The sequence below is a fragment of the Coenobita brevimanus genome, chromosome 15 (genome assembly GCF_032717465.1).
Source record: "Coenobita brevimanus isolate Jiangsu-jjx chromosome 15, ASM3271746v2, whole genome shotgun sequence".
NCBI classification, from domain to species: Eukaryota; Metazoa; Arthropoda; class Malacostraca; order Decapoda; family Coenobitidae; genus Coenobita; species Coenobita brevimanus.
Window position 1 is genome coordinate 8,807,590 of NC_136968.1, and position 17,761 is coordinate 8,825,350.

A 17,761-nucleotide genomic window follows, 5' to 3' on the forward strand; every position below is an offset into this window, starting at 1 on the left:
TTGTAGTTAAAGTTACATAAAAGTTACATCTTGTTAATGCAACTGTAACATAATTGTTACATATTGTTTGTAGTTACATAATTGTAGTTAAAGTTACATAAAAGTTATATCTTGTTAATGCAACTGTTACATAATTGTTACATATTGTTTGTAGTTACATAATTGTAGTTAAAGGTACATAAAAGGTACATCTTGTTAATGCAACTGTTACATAATTGTTACATATTGTTTGTAGTTACATAATTGTAGTTAAAGTTACATAAAAGTTACATCTTGTTAATGCAACTGTTACATAATTGTTACATATTGTTTGTAGTTACATAATTATAGCAAGTGTAACATAATGCAATCGTTTGTCGCTACATAATTGTTACATATCGTTTGTAGTTACATAATTGTAATAATTGCAGTCCTGACATTGAATCCGGTCATGCTGCGGTCGATGATATGATGTGCCATGCCACTAGCTTGTGGAACAACAATTTGCTTTTTTGTTTGTAGAGTATGTGGTATTTTAGCATTTGTAGTAACACTTACACTTATTTTCATTTGTTTGTTATGTGATCTTACTCTATTTCTTTTTCTTTCATTCTTTCTTTCTTTTTTTGTTGTTGTATGTATTGATTTTCTATAGTTTGTTTTTCTTCGTTTGTCTACGCTTTTTCTGTGTTGTTCATGGTTGCATAAATGCTGGCTAATTCCCTTAGGACCTTTTTTTAAGGTTTAGTTTATATTGCACAGATATTACTGAAAATGATATTATATAGCCCCATATTTTATTTTACATAAAAAAATGTATAATCACTATATACAGTATTAACTATATACACTGACTTGTTGTTCACTTGTACCTATCGTGGGTAATATATGTGTCAGCACTGTGTGGAAATCTTTCTCTTCATGACTGTGTGGAAGATGTTCATTCTCGCTAACGTCATTTGTGTTTGCCATTTTTTTTTTTTTTCTGGTTTTCCTTGCAACTTAATTTATCTGTTTCCACAAGGTAGCTTTAATTAATAAATGTTTAATACAGTTCTTTTAATCGCTCACTGAGTAACTGTGATGGTATATTTTCTTTATTACTTTGTAGATGTAATAATGTATAGCTGTATGTATGAAACACGTATTTTATGTAGGTATAAATGGTAGTAAATAATTGCTATAATAAATGAATGAATATATACAGTGTAGAATATTTATTGTTGGTGATATTTAGTGTTTGAGTTATGCAGATAATTGAAGTAAGTATGTGTACGTACGTTGTAACTATACAGCACGTTTTACAAGTTTGTGCAGAAGTTTTTTGTCTATCACTGTGTATTGTATAAATGAAGTAACTATGTAACTCAGTAATTTTTACCGTGGTGGAAATGGTGTGAGTGGTGTTGCACGTGGTGATAGCGTTGTCCTTCACGGATTGATTGACGTGTTGTGGGGTCAGACACACGGTTTGGCGTCGTCTCAGCACACATATGGTGACGTCAACTTCCCACACTGGTAGCTGTGGTGAGTAAATGAGTGGCGATGAGTAACTTGAGTGAAGATGAGTGAGCAAGATGGGTTGTGAATATGGGCTTCGTATTTGCTTCGTTGTCTTGACCTCTTCACTCCTGCATCAGCGGTGGAGGTTGGGTGGATGTAGTAGAGAGAGGAGGGTGAGGTCTGGTGGTTGTGAGTTGTGAGTCGTGTCTCATTCTTCGTTTGTTTGTTTTGTTTTTCTTTCTTGATGTATTCTCGGTCCTTTTTTCTTGTGATTTGCTCGTTGTGGGATGAAGACTGCCGCTACTTGTAGGTACGTGTAGAAGATTATACAGACGACTCATAGAGTTGTTACTTGTAGTTGATTGTAGATGGTTGTAGTTCGTTGGTTCGTCGTAGAAATTGCAAGATTGTTTGTATCAGTACTTTGTTAAACTACTGGCAAGCCTTCGTGTGATCACTTCTAAATCAGCGTGATGATCGTGGAGACAGAGGGGGGGTTGGAGAGAATACTGTCAGGAGCTGGTTGTGATTTGTTGGTTGTGAGAGGTATTTTTTTTGTTTTCACTCTTGATAATGCAGAATATATTGTACACTTGTGGGCTTTTATTTTGTAAGAATTCACTGTAGAACTGAAGCTAATCTTGTAGAGTCTCGCCTGCTTTTGTAGAAATTCGCTTTTGATTCGGAGACGATGTCCCCAGATCCCACCACTGCCACTAAATCTCAGAATAACTTTGTAGCTTCTTGTAGTGAGGTTTTGTATATATTTGACTTGTAGATGAGCGGTTGTTATAAGTGAGTAGCTTTGTAAGTAGATAATCTTGTTCCCTTTTGTCATGCAATGACAGGAGAGGTAAAGAATAGTATGGGACTATTTTTATTTGTCTTGGAAATATTAACAAAGTCTCTCACACACGAGTGAAATTAAGTTAAGTCCCGCTAGCTACCTCCCTGTCTCTCTCTCTCTCTCTCTCCTCTCACCCATGTTGCTAGGCTCGTTCTCCCTACTACCTGCCGGTTCTATGGCCTGTCTCCTTCTGAGCTCTGCTTCCTAAAATCTAGTGAAACAGGGGTCGTGTCACGTGTGTTACACTGTGGTTGGAAAGTTCCAGAAACCTGTGTGTGAGTATGTGTGTATGTCACTAGGCTTTGTTTGCCTGCTATCTCGTTGACACACTACCTAGATCATCCCCTGACTTTGCTACTTCCTCTGTATAGTCAACATTTCTTCAGTCAACTTGCAAGATCATTTCCTTTCCCAGGCTTGCAAGGAGCTGTCTATCTATCTATTTATCTATCTATCTATTATGATTTGTAATTATAATATGGAGTCCTAACAATTTATTTATTTATTTGGTACGAATTTATATGTAGTACGAGAGTATATTGGTTTTCAAACAGTAATATAGACATGATAAGCACTGTTTCACTCACTAACTCATCAACATACATGACCTTTTTAGGCGACATTACCTGATCATCATTTCTTACTGTTTCTTCCTCTAATGCTATGTAAATTTTGTCCTCCACATTGTCATCAATTGGGGAATCACTCTGGCCCTGAATGTCTTTATTGGCCAGGTCACTGGTAACAGGTGAATTGCTGAGACAAATGGCGTGAGGGTGGGGGGAGGTTATGTGGTGTAAGGCATTGTCCCTGCTTGGCATCTTGTAGAGGAATAGAGGAAGGTGTCCCGTGTATACGTACCAAAAATCACGCGCAAAAATTTAAAATTGTGCAAATTATGAACCTTGCAATTGTGCGATGTACCAGTACGTCGACGGGACTAGCAAATGCAAAATGTTGCAACGTACCCATACGTCGATGGTTGATGTCGTGATTCAAAGCCCGACATCGAGGAACTCTCTCATTTCCTCCGGTTATAGTTTGCGGACATCCCCAACTGGCAGTGGCTGTTGCATGAAATCTTGGTAGAGGGCATTATGGTCCAGGTAGAGAATCCAGGACCCTTTCTCAATTGCAGGGTTAAACCCCACAGTAAACTTATTCCTGGCTGTAATCTTCTGTCTGACAACTGTTGTCAATCCCCTGAAAATGTTATTTTGCATCAGTCGGTACAATTGCGGGTTGTGTGGGAGATCTAGTTCAACACCAGAGGACCTAAAAAAGGCATCAAAAGAATATGCAGGCAGGGAGACACAGTAGACTGGGTCTAGGGTATACATGTCCTTTAAAATACCCTGCCAGTGCATGAAAATTTTTGCTAGGAATTCAGCATTGCACCTTACATAATTTAGCATGTAACCATGGAGATCTCTGCGCCTGCACTTGTCCCAAACACGTTTGCCTAAGGCATAATCCTCATCTGAGATGCCCTCCTACCTTAGATAACTGCAGAATCTCTCTTCGTCAGGAAGCTCCGTTTCATTCAAACTTTCATACGTTGTCACTGTTTTGTAAGGGAATATTCCCTTGCCTGTCACTAAGAGTTCCTGACCCTCGAGGGGTAGGTGTTCTATGTGATGGGTGTACGTGAGAGCGAAACCCTTGGCCACGTTTGGCTAAGGCATAATCCTCATCTGAGATGCCCTCCTGTCTTAGATAACTGCAGAATCTCTCTTCGTCAGGAAGCTCCGTTTCATTCAAACTTTCATACGTTGTCACTGTTTTGTAAGGGAATATTCCCTTGCCTGTCACTAAGAGTTCCTGACCCTCGAGGGGTAGGTGCTCTATGTGACGGGTGTACGTGAGAGTGAAACCCTCGGCCACATGTGACTCAACCAGTTTACCCAAGCTGGCTTGTAAAAATGCCAGGGAATCCATCATGCAGATATTGCCAATGTTAACCCTTAACAATGTCAACCCAGCTTTACACCACACACTGATGTCATCTGCTTTACGTTTCATTTCCTTAAGGAGCAGGGAGCAATTGTAAGCCATGTTATGTGCATAAATTATCAAACGTTTGCGTGAGTTGTGACAGGCCAGGTTACACTGATGGCAATATGCATCGATGTAATTATTAGTCAGCTGTCAGTGGTTGTGATGGGCATGTTTATCAGGACCCTCAGTAAAGTCGTTGTTACACAATTCACTCCTGTCCTGCCTTGCAAATTTAGCTTTGGCTTCCTCATCCAGTGTATTTTATAGTCAGGAATATTTGCATGAATAAAATCCCAGGAATCTGATATGGTGTTGATAAAATGGGTGGCAGCGTCCTCCCTGGTATACATGCGTGAACCTACGACTTCCCCCCTGTCATCAGTAATGAGATAGGCATACCCGACTGGTTTGTGAAGAGATTTTACCATGGGAGAAAACCTTATGTTTCATACTCAGCATCAGTATGCTCGTGCATTCTCGACTCAAAATCAAAGAATGCCAGGTGAGATGGGGAGTAGGTGTAGGCATAGTTCATTAACGTCTTTTTTTCCCCTTGTTCTGGGAAAATCAACGTCTATTCAGCTGTGCACTCCTGCTCATGGGAGTTAAGGTCTCAAGACTGTTACAACCGTGCATACAAGTGCAACAGTAGAAGGGGAATTTTTGGCGTGAATAACTCCAGGCCCACTGGTGGAAGTCTTAGATGAGCATGACGTGCTGTCCACTAACTAAAAGCAGATATATTACATTTTCATACTTCTTGCTCCCTTTTCAAGCCAGGAAAGCCGCGTGTTCCATGTCGCTGGGCTCCAACCTGTACATGTATGTGGAGAGATTGTTTAATCTCTCTATAATGTGGATCTTTTCAAATGCTACTGGAAAACTTAAATCACCGAACGACATTGTCCTCCTGCAGCACCACAGCTCGGCTACCAGTCTCTTGGTGTGAGACCAGTTTTTCCGGGGGTAAGGTAAGTGACGTTGATATGCTGTGAGACATCAAACCATGCAACAATTGTCATCACCTGGGGGATTGAATACCCACTCTTTCCCACGTACTTCCTTCGGGTAAGGCATAAAGGTACCGACAGCGTTCTCCCTCTCAAGAATACAAATCGTTTCTTCAAAGTAATGGATGCCATCTATAACCCACCCGCTATCCTCCAGATACTGTAAATTGGTTTCAAGTCTTTCATGTAGATAATCAGGGAAGTGCTGTACAACAACTTCTGGCTCATCTACCAGTGCACTGATACCCGGGATTATCAGGTAGAACACTGATCTTCGGAAATGTTGGTCGTCAGTTTGTTTCACTAGAATGAGTGACATCATGACCCAGATTCTTAATGCTCTCCTCTCAGTTATACGACTCTGATAAACTCAACTCAGCATGTCAGTGAAATACCGAAAATGTCGGTGAATGTACAGAAATGGGTCAGGGTTTTCATGTTTTGGAATGGAAAAGAAAATGGAAATGTTATAATGCCCTCCAAACGCCGCTTGTATCAATGTGTGGAGTTTCATCAACATCATCATCATCATCATCATCATTGATATTAAAACCCTCCCTTTCATCCTCCCCATCTTCAAACAGTTGTTTATTTCTGATCACAGGTGGTGGTGAGGGATGGTTTACATCGCCACACGGTGGTGGCGGTGTGTTTGATTTCCCTGAGTCGTTCTTAGTACGCGGGTCACGCGTGAATTCTCTCCAATAACCACTGGTAATGGGTTGTGGAGAAGTCGGTCTGTGTGTTGTAGGAGGAATGTTTCCCTCGCTAGATTCGGGGTGGGTGTTAATGTCTCCATCACGAGGATTCGTTGGGTGTGTGGGAGTTACAGTGTGAATGGTGTATGTGTGTGGGTAAGTTGGTGCCCTGTAAAAGAAGGGGAAACAATGATCAATACTGGGGATAGGGCTGAGTTAGTTTTTTACTATATTTATTTCTATGGGGTGTTAGTTTTATGTAGATGATTCAAAATAAGCCTTGGATTGGGGTTGGGTAGTTAGTTTAATATATTAGGACCTTCTTTTCTATGGATGGGAGGGAGTGATTTTACAGGTAGGATTAAAATGGTGCTAACTAACTTACCCCATAGTAAGGCTTATATCTGCTCCTTCGACAATCTGGAATAACCTCAGCTCCTCTCATGGTCTGCTCGTACCCACCGACCAACCCCACTTCACTTACCACAAAGCCGACTGAAGGAGGGAATACGCCCTTCCTGCCTTTGCTCTCGGGGCTTTATACCCCTGTGTGTGTGTGTGTGTGTGTGTGTGTGTGTGTGTGTGTGTGTGTGTGTGTGTGTGTATGTGTGTGTGTGTGTGAAACCAACCATTATTACGTAAGGGTGAAGGTGGGATCTCTCTCTCTCTCTCACTCTCTCTCTCTCTCTCTCTCTCTCTCTCTCTCTCTCCATGACAAAGAGGGGTGGGGTAAGTTGGTTGGTACGCCTTCCATTTCTAGGTCGGGGAATACCCCTCGCTCATCTGATTCAGGCGGCGTGGGGCAGATGGGGCAAGGTGTACCCAAATCTTTAACCGTTATAGGGAGGGAGTAGACAAAACAGTGAATGTGTTTTAGTCTGGGGGAATTTCGCTGAACCTCGTTCCGAGACATATACTAAGTTTTATTGCATTTTTAAATACACTGAACCCTACTAATGAAATAAAAAAAAGTGCACCCAGTTGGCACACTTGTGCATTTTGTTATATGGGCCGAAATCCAAAATGGCCGCCCGAAAAAAATGAAATATTACAATATTTGACTACTATTGTCACTAGTTTTACTAAAATTACATTATTTAATTGTAGAATTATATCAAGAAATTACAGGCGTAACAAAGTATATTATATATGTGTAAATTGTGAGTAGAAAAAATACTTAATTATGAAAGCTTAAAAAAAGGCATCAGATATGATTACCATACCCTGTTAGCCAATCACCCTCAACAACCATTGAACTATTGGCACAATAATGGCCCGATACTGGTTTTCCTGTACATCAAGTATCGGCCCGATACTTCCAGATTCTACTGTCTGTAATGGGCCAATGTAAATCCGTTATCCGTTTGCACCCCGGGCCATTAACGGCCATGTATCAATCTGATTATGGGCCAATTATTGTCTTCCATTATAGTTCCAATATCCGATATAAATAAGATTTAAAGTAATTCCTTCATTTTTCATGAAGCTCACCCAGATTTCATCAATTTACGAAGACCGTATGATATTAAGCCAAGCTCTCCTTATTTCCTGCACTGGTGTCCAGCCATGAATGTCTGAAACGAGAGGATTTAACTTTACTTATTCAGGCCAGTTTCGAACCTGCGTCCACACAACTCACACAACACGCTGCCCACTGCGCCACCAGGGGTCGTTAGTTGTGCCTGAGAAGTATAATTATTTTATAGACCTAATTATATATATATATATATATATATATATATATATATATATATGTGTGTGTGTGTGTGTGTGTGTGTGTGTGTGTGTGTGTGTGTTTACGCTCCTCTCTGTTGTATATGTGGTTCTGGGGAGTGTAAATTAAATGCCTCATTAACATAGCCTGCCTTTTACAGTTTTTTTTTTTTTTTTAACTTAGCTCAATGGCAGTATAAGACAATAATGGGGCACTAATTACATAATGTCTATATTCGATTGTGACTGTCAGCATATTCTAATGCATTAGATTCTGTTAAAACGCATTATTCAAGAGAGAAAGATGCCAATTTAAGTGAAAACAGCATAGCAAAAACTATTAACCTTATAAGTGAATCAAACAGTTCCATAAAATATTAAGAAAATACATATTTGCTTTTGGAATATTCTGCCATTCCAAATATTGACATTTTGTTGTTCCTATATGTGAGAATATGGTCTGTGATCGTTCGTTCGTTCAAAGATTCCCTGCACCTACAGTGCAGGCCGAGCCATACATTAGCCCCGTCAGTGGGGTATGCGCTGGTTAAAAAACAGTAACTGGGGAGGACAGGACCTGCGGATTGCCCAGCACACACGTCCTGTCTCCTGACTGGCTTTGTGGTGTGTATGATGGTCTGTGATGATTGGTATTAAACTTTATGCATGATACTGGGTACTGATAGTAACTTTACAGGATTCATAACACAATAGTCATATCAAATAAACATATAGTTTCTAATATACAGTCACTGAACAAAAATAAAAACAGGAAATATCTCCTTTCAAGACCATAAAAGTACGATGTTATGGTGGTCAAGTAGATACAAGAATGACTGGCTCAATGTGATGATGCAGGTTCGAAACCCAGGCAGTGTAATTTTTATATATTTTATCTACTATATATATATATATATATATATATATATATATATATATATATATATATATATATATATATATATATATATATTAAGAAGCCGTTTTTTTCTTATATTACACAAGAGTGTATACAGGTTAGCCATATCCATTGATTTCGGTGTTTGGTTTTCACTGCTGCCTGATATTGATAATCATATAGTGTGCCAATAAAGATCCAATTCCTTAAAATCCAATATCTTGAAGCATGTATTGGGCCAATATGGAACCAGATCATGCATGCCAATACTCTTTGATAATGTATATCGTGCATTGAGCCAATACAAATCCATTTCCTGCATTCCATAATCCGTTATAAACATAATGAATCCAATATTTTCCAGAATCGGTCCATTACTCATATGTTTGTGGGGCAGGTATTACCACAATATTTCATTTTCTTAACTATACAGGGAAAGGATGGAGAATTAGGTCTTTCTGTCAGTAAATATTTTTAAATATTTAACATGTCTGTTCCAACAAACATATTTAAACAATAATCTATTTCACAAATAAAATGTTCATATCCCTTATATCAGAATGCTAGACCAATTACGCCTTCACATTTGATCAAAATGCTTTACATCAGAAGTATAATAGGTTGCTTATAAATATAAAAACACTGATAACCTAAACACATTTACAATTAATATATTGTCTCTCATTTCCATGTCCATACTTTGCTCCATACTTTCCTCTTCTTCAACTGACACTCTTGATTTACTTTGAGGACTGTGGCAGTCAGTTCCATGGCAAGCACAAAACAGTGAGCAAGAAAGTTGTGCTGCAGCACAACTGCAACGGACAGTTGAACATGCGGTGTGGGATTGACACCCAACTTAATTAATTTTAGGATATCAAGTGGTGCAGGAGAAACATCAGGTGGCAAGCCAATTGGAACCAACATGTTTGAATCAGGATTCTTGGTCCACCCATATTGAAGAGGGTTCATTTCTGGTGGCTCTGGATCAAGGGAGCTTCTCCAAATTGCTGCTTGTAAATGGGCTCTGCAAACATGTTCTTCAAATGCTTCTGTTGCTGGTGGCAAAGCTTTTAGCTCTGGTGCTGTGGTGAGCCGAAGATTGTCTATCTTTGATTGCCACACAGTATATCTTAAAGATGTCATGTTGTTTTCATTTGGAAAGCCATAACATACTGCAGTGAATTTCGTGGCTTCAGCAGTAACATCAGTCAGCTCTTCTTGTTGCCACCCTAATCTAGTAAGTGTGTTCCCACTCTTTATTGCCTCTAACATTCCTCCTTTACCAATAAACATGAGACACTGTCACATCCTGTAAGAACATGGGCAGGTAGCAGACTGTTTAGAACATCTTGATTTTGCTAAACTGTTGCTTTGATATCTGCATTTGATCGTGAAGGGCTTGTTCCAACCATTACCCTATTGCAGGCAAGATTTTCTTGCTTATAGAAGTGGCATAGCAGGACAAATATGTCTGTGTCATCAGCAACAATTCTAATGCTGTGTCTTCCTGACCTTGCCAAATGGACAGCTTGCTGCACCACAGTAACATCAGCTTCCTCATGTGTAGTGCACAAGTCAGGCTTGCTTCTTCTGTTTCCTTACCTGTAATCACAAGGTGTTTGTCATTGTGTGGCAGTAGATCAGTGTGCTCACACAGATGCTCACAAATGAGATTAATCACCTGGGATTTATTGTGTGTAACAGATAAGCAGACCTTCTGTGGTGGCAGAGGTGTGGCATCTGCTTGCTTCCTTCCCAGCTTTAGCTGCTCGTGTTGCCTGTTTTATGCCTCCGCTGTGATATTTGTCAAAGACAAGATGTGTGTTTGGTTGCTAAACGACAATGACATATGTACTGCACACACATTAGTATATAATCCTCTATGACACCTTTGCTTGGCACTCTGATAACCCAGAGAATTTGCACACCTATCAAGTATATAGCATCAGCTGGGGCCGTTCTGTGATCAGATACTTCTACTTGGGTTTTGGCTTTCAGGGTGGTTTTAGAAGGTGACAGCCCCGTATCACCTGTCTTTTCCTGGAATATTGAGGGTGGAAATGTAGCCAACTCATGAGAGAGAACAACTCTTATGTTGATGTTCCTAGAGGTTTGAAGACAAAGCACTCTTGAATAGATCAGTGTGGTATCATACACAGATATATTGTCCACTTTAATTTTTTTTCTTGAAGTTGACATGAGCACAACTGATCTTGTGAGTGGCTTGTGAAAACTCTGTGGCCATCCTTCCTCAAATGTTTTCATCATAGCTGCTTCCAATTCAACATCCCTGTCAACACTGACATGCTCTGCACATATCCTACCTGTAACCACATTAATAAGTCTGGGTGGATGGCACTCACCTTTCAGTGGATCTATGCGGGTTTGAAGCTTCTCTCGAATTTTTGCTCTGTCTACTTCATCACTTTGTATCCTTGAAGGACCTTCTTCGTTATGGGTCATGACTGGATTGTGCATTTCCATTAAGCATGGATACAACATCTTTTTTCAGTTGAGTGCAGATATGTAGTCCAAGAGCCCACCTTTTCAATGCTTCTGGTTGATGGGTTATTCCAATAATTCCTCCTGGAGTACAACAATAACGCATGAAAGTTGTCTCAGTGTACTGTTAGATAAAATCAACTCAGCATAACTCTGTAATAGAATCTTGGGTAAAAGAAAAATGCAAGCTCCTCTGAAATTTAAATAAAGCAATATGTATATTTTGATATAGAAGTTTGCTCTCTGAATCTGTAATTAAGATATGTCCCTAAAATATAGGCAGCACTGAATTAGGAAATAGCACTCAAATGATATATTTATTGTTTTATTGACTCTGATGATAGCAATTTATTAACATTCAAAATATCTTCTATCAGCACCTGAAAATGATCATAAAAACTCAAAAATCGGTAAAATAAAATGTTACAATGTGTAGTTTACAGGTGATCATCTTGTTTAGTGCATGTTCTGATAGGAAAAGTTAATATTATTGTTGTATGAAGAAAATTTAAAAAATGAAAAGATAGCTAAACAAGTTTTATTAGCATCATCATTCATGCAGGCAGCCATATTGGATTCTGGCCTCCATTTTGAAACGCTCTAGTGTGCCAGTTGAGTGCACTTTTTTATTTTGATGGTTACATCCCAAAGTATCAGAAAATGCAATAAATTTTGTATATGTCTCAGAACGAGGTTCACCCGAAAATGACCATTCTGCCACCAGACTATTTCATGACTGACTGATGTCATATTTTGGAACATGTTCTAACTACACATAACCTGATACACCATACATGACTTTTTGATAGCGAACAAATATGTTATGAGTACACACCTGATTTTATTTACCAATAGGATAAACATGCTCTGAGTTGAGACATCTCTGAACAGGATCAAGGGTTAACATACAAATAAAACATCATCTCTCTAAAACTGAACCTCTGTTTACCAAATGGGATGCAGTACCTTTATTCCCATTGGAATTCACGAGGGCACATCGTTGTACAGGATATACCATCTTTGAAGCTGGATTACCAAACATGATGCAATACCTTGGGTACATTGGGGGGGGGGGGTGTACAAACAGGATATAACATGTTTCAACCAGTATTTACCAAACATGATGCAATACCTTGAGGGGCAACGCATAAAAACAGGATATAGCATGTTTCAACCTGTATTTACCAAACGTGATGCAATACCTTGGAGGACCAATGCGTACAAGCAGGATATAACATGTTTCAACCTGTATTTACCAAACATGATACAATACCTTGGAGGACCAACGTGTACAAACACTATATAACATCTTTCAACCTGGACTACCAAACATGATGCAATACCGGGAGGAGTAGAGGAGGGGGATACATTACGAATGTGGGTACACTCACACAGCTTACCCTACATTACACAGGGACAAGGGTCAGCCTCAAGCCCAGACCCACCTTCAAGGTCAACTCAAGGTCACTGTGCAGCCTTTCAAGGTCAATAGGTACACAAAGGTCAATGACGTCTATGTCCATTCTAACATCTACAACCTTAATTTCTACCAATGTCCTCTCTGTACCCTAAAGGTGGGTGACCTCTCTGTTCCCTATGGCCTTCAAGGTCATTGATTAGGCAAAGATCATGTCAAGGTCATTGGGAAGGCAAAGGTCAATGACCTCTGGAACACACGAGAGCCCATTTCACACTTTCAACCTCAGTTTAAAGCTCAATGTTCTCTCTGTACCCTATAGGTCAATGACCTTTCTGTACCCTATGACCTTCAATCAAATGCAAGTTCATTAGTGTGCATCAGGCACCTGCAAGGTCATTAGTATGCAAAGGTCATTGACCTCCGTGTACCCTAAAGATCAAAAGGTCAAGGTCATCACTTCTATGGCATTTTATACCCTACTGAGCTGGGAACAGGGCAGTGAAATAGCAAAGGACAGGGCAACATGCAGGCGATTTGTTTATGGCCACCCCTTATGGGATGGAGGCATCTGGCAATAGATAGTGTGTTCTTACCTACCTAATTGTTCTTACCTAATTGTATCTTTACAGGAATGAGTCAAGCTCGTACTGTCCCTTGTCTTAAACCATATTTATCGTACATATCCTTAAATTTGTGAATTGTTTTGGCACACACTATTTCATTCGGTAGTGCATTCCATTGATCAATTGCTCTGTTTGGGAAACTGAAATTCCTTACGTCTTTATCACCTCTCTTCTTATGCAGTTTTTTGCAGTGTCCTGTTGCTTATGCTTCTCCATGTGTTAAGTAATCATTTATGTCTATGTTCTACTTCCCTCATATGCACTTATATAGCATTATCATGTCACCTCTTTTCCTTCTCTCCTGTAGTGTTGGTAGATTCAGTTTATTTAGTCTTTCTTCGTAGCTTAGGTCCCTTAAGCTTGGTATCCATCTTGTAGTGGCCCTTTGAACTTTTTCAATCTTGTCTATGTGTTTTTTGAGATGAGGACTCCAGACTACTGATTCATATTCCAGGGTCGGTCTAATGAATGATGTTATTACCCTTCTTAGCATGTCTTCATTTATGTATGTGAATGCTATTCTCATATTTGCAAGCAGTGTATACATGTTCCGTACCTTCTCGCTGATGTGGTCAGCCAGAGATAGTCTGTTATTAATAATCACACCTAGGTCTTTCTCCCTTTCTGATGTGTATAGGGTTTTATTTCCTAACTTATAATCCCAATCAGGTCTTTTTCCACTTTTACCAAACTTGATTACATGACACTTGTCCACATTGAATTCCATTTGCCATGTACTACTCCATTCATGAAGTTTATTTAATTCTTCTTGTAGCTCTTTACAAGAGTCTGTGTTAGTAATTTTAATTTCTATTTTTGCATCATCTGCAAACATACTCAGATAGCTCTCAATTCCAGTGTTACTGTTTATATAATATATATACATTAAAAACATGACTGGTGTCAGCACTGAACCCTGTTGTACTCCACTAGTCACTTTTTTCCATGATGAGTAGTGTCCTCTTAGTACTGTTCTCATTTCTCTTTTCATGAGAAAGTCTTGCATACAACAAAACAGTTTGCCTCGAATTCCTCCTTGATGGTACAGTTTCCATAAAAGTCTTTGGTGTGGTACTGTGTCAAAAGCTTTCTTGAAATCTAAATTGATACTGTCCACCCATCCTTCCCTCTCCTGTATTGTGTTTGTTACTCTGTCATAGTAGCTCAACAGATTAGTAACACATGATTTTTCTTTTCTGAAACCAAACTGTCTTTCTGTTATCATACTGTGTTCCTCTAGATGATTTACCCAAGCTTTTCTTATAAGCTTTTCTAATACCTTGCTTACAACACTGGTCAGTGATACTGGTCAGTTGTTGAGTGGATTTTGTCTATTTCCTTTCTTGAATAAGGGGACAATATTTGTTTTTTTTCCAAATATCAGGTAGTTTACCTTGACTCAAGGATTTCTTGAAAATTAAAAATAATGGTTTACTTAACTCCTTTGCACATTCTCGTAGTATCCAACATGAAATTTCATCAGGACCACTTGCTTTTCCTCTGTCTAATCTACTTAACTCCTCCTGTATTACTTTTTCTGCTATTTGTATATCTGGTAGTATGTGTGGACATGTACGTTCCACATAGTCCCTCTCAAAAATTTTTTCTTCTATAAAAAGTAATTGGAAATTCTTATTTAGTGCTTCACAAATATCTTTCTCTTGTGTATAAGCGATTCCCTCGTCCGTAATGGATTGTATTATATCTTTTAATTTGGTTTTGCTTCTGATGTAGCTGTAAAACAGCTTTGGTTGATCACTACTTTTATTTATTATATCCTGCTCAAACTGTTTTTGGGCTTCCCTCCTTATTCTTGTATAATCGTTTCTTGCCTGTTTGTAATTATTATACGTCCTTTCACTATTGTGTCTTCTATATCTATTCCACAACAATCTCTTCTTTCTTTTGATTTTTTACATTCTGTATTGAACCATTTCTGTATTTTCTTATATGCTTCTTTGTGCTGTGGGATGTACTTCTGGACTCCTATTTCATAAAATTCACAGAATTTTTTATATACAGCATTTAAATCTTGTCCTCTAAACTCATTTTCCCAATCAACTTCTAAAAAAATACTTTAGGTCTTGATAATTTCCCTTTTTATGATTTAGGCTCTTTTTGTAACTGTCATTGCTGTTAACTATGTCATATGCTATCCTGAAGTTATAATTTAGTACTGCATGATCGCTTTTGCCGAGTGGAGGGTGATATATTAAACTGTCAATATCATTTTCTTGCCTAGTAAATATTAGATCTAGCACTGAAGGTACATCAAATCCTCTTTTTCTGGTGGTTTCTCTCACATGTTGCGTTAGGAAAAACTCTTGCACGAGATCCAGGAGCTTTTGGTCCCAACAGCTGTCTTGGCTAATTATATCTAGAGTATTCCAATTTATATTTGTATTATAATCTCCAGTTAGTATAATTCTTTCCGATTTCTCTTCCATTTTATGTAGTAATGATCTTAAACTCTGAATTGTACTCTCTGCCAGGTCCTCATATTCATCTCTTTCCCATGTGTTTGATCTGGGTGGCATGTACAAATTGGCTACAATTACTTTCCCTTCAGATGTGTTGATCTCTACTGCAATCAGTTCTACTTGTGATGGTATATCTAGTTTTATTTCATTTACTTTTAGATTTTTCTTAGTTAATATTATAATTCCTCCTCCTTTTGTTAAGTTTCTATCTCTTCTCCATATATTGTATTCCTCTAAGTTTAGTATGTCATTCGATATCCTTGGTGTTAATTTTGTTTCAGTTAGGCATATTATTTGTGGTTCATTTTCTATGACATAATCATTCATCTCTAGTAATTCAGATACCATTCCATCCACATTTGAGTACATCAACTTTATCATCTTGTTTATATACTTGTCATGACATGGTTTTACTACCTTCCTCCTTTTTATTCCATCCTGTTTGTGTACCACTTTCGTACCTGCAATCCTATTACTTTGTAAAAAAATTTCTTCTTCTCCTCTTCTGATCTTCCCTCATTTTTTGTTTTTGCTTCCTCCCTTTTCTCTTTCACTAATTCCAGTTCCTCTTGTGTTAGGCATCTTTTTATCCATACATTTTTGAGCTCCTCTTTTTCCATAAGATTCTTTGCATTTTTTAGTATCTCTTCCACAGTGTTTACACTCTGGAAAGTCACCATTAGAGGTCTTGTCTTGCTTTTCTCGTATTTCCCTAACCTTTTGTGTTCCTCTATGTCTTTACTACAGATTACCTCTGATACTTCTTTCAGCAAGCTCATTACATTTGCCATCTCCTTTTTGTCTCTTGTGATCTTGTTTTTTACTTCTTCCTCTTCTATATCAGTGATTACTATAGATTTGTTTATATCTACTGAATCTCTGACTAACTTTGGATTGTTTTGGATTATTCTTTTCACTTCCTGTTTAATGCTTTTTTCCTCCACCCTTGTTTCTAAGTCTTTCTTTACTTTCACCATTTCAGCATACGTGGTTTCCACATCATTTTTGTAGCTTTGCACAGCTTCATTCACCTGTGTTATCTTCTCTTCAATATCACTGCGTTGGTCTGTGAGACTGCTTACTTGGCTAATTGTCTCTGTGTCATTTTTGAACTCTTCCATAACACTCTCGTGATTGACTACTGTACTTGCCATTTCACTCATTTTCTTCCTAAGTGTACTCAAATCCACTGTTAGTTCACTGATGGTGTGTCTTTCTTGTTGGCCTCCCTTCCTAGTTTTTCTATTTCTTCCTTTTGCAAGTGCATCTGCTTCTTTATTTCATCAATTTCATTTTTGAAAGCCATTTCTAGTTTGTGTACACGTTCAACCAGTCTGTTGTGAGTCTCCACTTCAACCAGTTCTTGGTAGAAATCATCATTTTGCTTTCTACCTTTATCCCTTTTTTTTTTTTTCCCAAATTTGCTTGACTAAAGTATGTATCCATTTTGCAATATTAAAAGTACAGAGTATGTACTTACATTCCCCGTGCTGCTGTAGTCTAAACAAACCTCAGCTGACTCAGCGCATTCTTTCGTCTTGGTTCTCTTTTCTGTTTGAACAAGTCTCTTTTAAACTTATTATTTTTTTTTTCTTTTAATAATGAAATATCATTTAGTCTAACCTGGTACAGAGCTTGACTCATACAAAGATACTAATTTAGGTAATGCCACTGGCCGTGTTGGTTCGGTACGGAGCACCGATGTCGCACGTCTGCCCCGATTGACTCCCTCTGGTTTGGATCATTCGATGTGTGTGTGTGTGTGTGTTATGCAACAACTAGGCTGAGGTAAGACTACCTAACATTACCGAAATAAAGGGAACTGGGGAATACCAGGGAACTAGGAGACATGAGGATGGGGACATTAACCCCTCAATGGCCACTGGTGTTGAATGACGTTTAGCCAATAAATGGCCACAAGCGTCATTTGAGGTATCCTATAAATAAAAACGGCAAACATTTTTGGGAAGTGAATGAACGTTCTGAACGTCTTCAGACTAACCTACACTACACTTCCATACACCTCACCAAGCAGTTCAGAGCCTGCTGCTGTGATGAGTGGATTTTCGATTTTTTCACTCCTGGCC